Source organism: Siphateles boraxobius, unplaced genomic scaffold (assembly GCF_051911475.1).
Source record: "Siphateles boraxobius isolate OS27281-9 unplaced genomic scaffold, OSU_SipBor_1 30, whole genome shotgun sequence".
NCBI lineage: Eukaryota > Metazoa > Chordata > Actinopteri > Cypriniformes > Leuciscidae > Siphateles > Siphateles boraxobius.
In genome coordinates this window covers 886,968-892,449 of record NW_027508920.1, presented here as the reverse complement: position 1 = coordinate 892,449, position 5,482 = coordinate 886,968, and the positions used below count along the sequence as shown (strand labels likewise).

The 5,482-nt window shown below is 41.9% G+C and overlaps 1 long non-coding RNA gene across 1 annotated transcript; it reads right to left on the bottom strand.

Moving 5' to 3' along the window:
• Positions 1-2,042: 2,042 nt before the first annotated feature.
• Positions 2,043-2,577, bottom strand: LOC143757394 (uncharacterized). Its single transcript, XR_013210495.1, has 3 exons — positions 2,499-2,577; positions 2,277-2,395; positions 2,043-2,162 (listed from the first exon to the last, which is right to left on the bottom strand). It is a non-coding gene; the product is annotated as an uncharacterized LOC143757394 (long non-coding RNA).
• Between the last annotated feature and the right edge of the window lie 2,905 nt (positions 2,578-5,482).

Below are 5,482 nucleotides of genomic sequence, written 5' to 3'. Positions count from 1 at the left end.
TGCAATCTCATCCTTCGCCAGTAGGAGTGTGATGTCCGCATGCATGACAGGGCACATTCGCTCAACACCAAAGTGAAGCGAATAGTGCTGACTTGGGCGGACGCCGGCTAAATTGAATTGTAAGCCGAGTCTGCTGGTACGGAGGAGCCAGCTAGAATGGTTGGGAGCATTTTAAGCTCCTACGAACTGGGCGAGGGGGACCAGGGGCACAGACGTACAGACACAGACGTACCTGGGGTGGGGCAGCGAGGTAGAGGACAGGGATCCGGCTCGGAAGGCCCGAAGGCGACCCGAAGCAGGTTCTGGTGTGCTGTACAAGTCAAGTCATCTTTATTTATATAGCGCTTTTTACAATACAGATTGTTTCAAAGCAGCTTTACAGAGATAATGGGAAAATAATGTTGTAATAATATTTTTAAATATAAAATTAAATATAGGTCAGAAATATAGGTCAGAATTTAGATAGGATCAGAACTTTCACAATATTTATCCAGTTCCATCTGGTTGGGGGTCGGAGTCATCACGCTGGTATGGAGACGGGTTTGTTGAGGTGTCCATGAGGCCTTCACAGGGCTGATGAGGCTGGCACTTCAGGGATGCTTTGTCATCATGTCCATGAAATGGTCCTTCATCAGATCTGGATATGGCCTGGATCCGGCGGACTACGGTAAACCTCGGGATAAACAGAAAGACTAATATTAGCATAGACTCCATCCTTCTTATAATGTACCTGTCACAGATCAGAAGGGCACAAACAGGTAAAGTTTAACAGAAGAATGTTTATTGGCACTTAGGAACAGTAACGGCAGGTAAGCAGTAGATTTGAAGGATCTCTAGATGATAGTTGGATGAATGGAATATAAGAGGGGCTCTTATCTGTTACAGGCGTGGATCGAGGCAGATGATGGCAGACAGGTATGCAGACAGATGGACCGGGTGATGAACGGGAAACTCTGAAAAGCAGGTGAGTGTCAAAGCTGGTAAGATAGTTCGCAGATCCGGGTGAACGTCTTTAAAGACGGGAGTCAGGATGTCGAGGTTTATCTGAAAAAGAAAAGAGCTGAAAAGAGCTGTAATCGGGCATGTAAAACTCTTGAGTACTCCTGTGTACTCCACAAATAAACGTGTGTATATGGGAGTTTGCTGTCCCGTCACACAATCCCGAATACTCCTGGATATGTACCAAGTTTGGGGCACAGCAGGGAGCCACTAAGGGCCATCAGTTACCATGGTGAATAATCCCCCTCTCGGGGTCAATGCAAGGGAATATTAGCATTTCACACCTTTGGGACACAAGGCAGTGGCCTCCTCCAATTGGTCAGAGGTCTTACCTAGGATTGGCTGCTCAATGCTTTGTCCCTCCTCTAAACCCCCACACTATTGGTCCAGTTTATGGCCTCATTTGGGTTTATTATTACTCATTATTAATATTTATTATCATTGGTGTTCATGGTTATAATGTAAAGACAATCAGATAGACAAAGTTGAGTTTGTTATTTTTATTATTTGTAAATGACACTGGGCACATGACATATATATACACACAGTCAAAATTCTATAAATAAAAATACATTAGCACAGAATACACTTTACTATTAGTCATACAATATATAACCCCATATAATATATAAGGCCTGTGTATAATATATAGAAAACAATATAATATACAAATACTTTAGAATATATAAATAGTACTATATATAAATAATACAATTTATAAATAGATAACAATATGGAATTGTATAGAATATATAAATGCAGTATATATATAGAAAACTATATAGAATTATATATAATACAATCTATAAATAATACTATATATACAAAAACAACAGAATATTCAAATTATACTATAGAATAATATTTAGATGCGTAATACTAAAATAATTCACAGGCCAGCTTCTGTGGTCTCCACCGCGACTCGATCTGCACCAACTCGTGCATGATGAGTTCCCAAGTACTTCTGGTCTGCTTCCAGTCTTTTTTGTAGCACCCCACACAGCGCTGACAAAACTGTACTACGGGTTGGAGGCCGAACAACCCACACCGACTTTCCATCCAAGATAGCATCTTCCTCTTCAGACATTCGGTCAACTGTTGTAGTCTTCCAGATAGCTGCCTCTTCCTCTTGTCTGGAGAATGCCAGTCCTGCTGCTCAGCAGCTGCAAAATAGTAGGAAAAAAAGTAATTAAACCACTGAAAATATCAAATTGGTTGGGATGGGAGCCTCTCCCAGGCTGAGTCTTTTACTGAGATTTATATTTATTTACACTTACTCTTCTTTTTCTTTGTCTCATGCGCACAATGATCCTACTGTCCTCCATCTTGTCTTTGTTCTCATCTTGGGCCATCCTGTAACCCCTTCTAACAGTTTCAAAATACGTCTTGCAGGATGCTAGAGAGAGGAAGATAGTGAGGGGGGAGAATGTGTTTATTTATAACTAACTAATCTACACAGTTAAATAGTTGTAGCCTTGGGACATTCTCTTGTGACTTACCTTTAACAACAGCAGGATCTACGTCCAGTACAGCCATGGAGACGCCATTATAAAGATAGGTTGTGACCTCGAGGTTGTGGGGGGAGGGCTATACTGTGGAGCAGTAATTAAAGAAGGTTGATTAAAAATATAATTTAGAAGAAAGACTGTTATGAAACAATAGTTTTAAAGATATACCTTGTCTGTGGGTCATATTTGTGTATGTTGTTTTCCCCATTGTGCAATCTCCGTACAGCTTCCTGTAAACATCCAACATAGTATGAGGGCTCAATTCAAATACATTCATAAATAAAGCACACAAAGTTAAGCGGACACCGCCAAATGTTTGTGACGGTCAGAAAATAACTTACCGCAAAAGAATTATTCCCAGCTCTCTTTAATTTCTTTGAAGCAGGCTCCTCTTTTGCCTCTTTGAGCTCATTGATGTCAGCCTCCATCATATCCAACCTCTTGTCCATCGTCTCCAGCTTTTCAAATATCTTCTTCAAACTTGCATTTACCATATACACCAGTCTGTTTTCGTTCGGACTCAGAGTTTGAATAGCCACATTGTCCTGACGTAAAGGAGTAACATCTCTACTCTGCTCTCCGTAAAACTCCAGCAATCTTTTGCAAGCCATCTTGAAGAGCAGAGGACACCCAGATACAAACTGCTTTTCAGGGTCTACAGTCTTTGTTGTAGATTGACACAATGTAAAGCACTTATCAGCCCACCTTTCCTGAATACTAATGAGGGGGGCAGGGGAATAGGGGCAATCTTGAGCTGCCAGTCCCAAAACAAATTAGCATTACAAAGCCAAGCCATCAACTAACAGCATGTGGTCAGACAAGTTCCTGTTTTCGGGCCTTTGCGGGCATTTACAGATACGCATAAAAAAGTTCCAAAGATCCCTGCCAAACAGTACATTTAGCGGGCGTATTCATTGTCTGAATTATCCCATATACACCCCTTTTGACGCAGTCACTAATAGAGAGATACAACCACTGTCTTAGTACTATGATATGGTCTAAATCCTGATTGAAAATCCTTGCAAATACCATTTCTTTCTAAAAAGGAACATAGTTGTGAAGATACTGCCTTTTCTACTATCTCTGACAGAAAAGGTAGATTCGAGATCGGCCTGTAATTGACTAATTCTGTTGGATCAAGTTGCGTTTTTTTAACAAGCGGTTTAATCATAGCCTGCTTAAAAGTTTTTGGTATGTATCCTAATGACAAAGATAAATTAATGATATTAAGAAGAGGATCTATGATCCTCTTTCATTAGTTTAGTCTCTTTCATTAGTTTAGTCGGTATAGGGTGTAACATACATGTTGTCGATTTAGATGATTTAACAAGTTTATAAAATTCACCCTCTCCTATAGCAATGAATGAATCAAATTTTTTGTCAGGAAGACTACAATGCACTGTCTGATACGATACTGTAGTAGACGGTTGCATAGTTATAATTTTCTCCCAGATACAATATTATCAATATTGTAAGTAAAAAAGTTCATAAAGTCATTACAGCTGTACTGCTTGGAAACTTCTGGCCTTGAAGCTTTATTTTTTGTTAGTTTAGCCACTGTTTCAAATAAATACCTAGGGTTTTGTTTATTTATTTCTAATAGGGTTGAAAAATAAGCAGATCTAGCTGTTTTTAATGCCTCTCTGTATGCATTCGTGCTCTCTTTCCATGAAATGGAAATACCAGTAGTTTTGTTTTCTTCCAGTTGCACTCCAAATTTTTTGATAAAGTCTGTATGGTGCCCTGGTGGCCTGTATACAGTAGCCAGCACAAATCTTAAATGTGACTTATCATTTACACTAGATATTGTTACATTACGCACCAACACTTCAAAAGAATAATATTTGAAACTAGACTTCTTAGTAATTCTGAAAATATTACCATAAATTAAAGCAACACCTCCCCCTTTGCCTTTCATACGAGGTTCATGCGTATTACCGTATTCTTGGGGGGTGGACTCATTTAAAGTAAATTAATTGTTTGGTTTTAGCCAGGTTTCTGTCAAACACAGCACATCTAGGTTATAGTCTGTAATCATATCACTAACAATAAGTGCTTTTGAAGTAAGGGATTGAATATTCAGCAACCCAAGCTTTATCATTTGCTCATTTGTATTATATCTGTTTTTTATTTGTTGAACATCAATTCAATTTTTACCCTTAGATGGGTCTGGAAGTTTTTTGTATTTCCTAATTCGGGGATCAGCCACAGTCTCTATATGACAGCACTTACCTGTCTCCCCATAACGGATGCGTGAGAAGGCGTGACCGGGTCCTCGAATGCATCCATGTGCCGGCTGGCGATACAAGAGGGGGCTGAGGGATGCAATGCTTTACAGGGTCGCACACCTCCATTCTGGCCCTCTTGGGACCCAGGAACCTAGGAAATTGCTATTTCTTTGAAAAAGTGGGTGTCGCTGGCTCCACTTTTTTGGGAGCCAGCGGTGGAACAGACAAACACACACACACAAAAATAAAGGCCTGGGTGGAGGCTGCTACGGCAGTCAAGCGGGAGGGGAGGCGGCGGCAGACGGACAGGTGGAGGATCTGCCACCGGCGGACGGGTGGAGGCAGCAGCGGCCCGCCGGGGCAGGATGTGCCGGATGACCCCCGTCTGCTCCTGGGCGGCAGAGAACTGTTGGGCAAAGTTCTCTACCTCGTCGCCGAACAACCCAACCTTGTCCGCATCCTCCATGTCTGCCAGGTTGAGCCAGAGATGGCGCTCCTGGACCACTAGGGTGGACATTGCCAGACCGATCACGCAAGCTGCAACCTTCATGCCCCGGAGGGCGAAGTGCTCACGGTCACCCATGAGCTCACGGTCTGGACTACCTTTGTGCTTGTTCATGAGTGCCTGGGCATGGTGGACCTGAAGCAATGCCATGGCATGCAGAGATGAAGCAGCTTTCCCACAGGCTTTGTAAGCCTTGCCCGTAAGGACGGACGAGAACTTACGAGCCTTAGAGGGGAGACGAG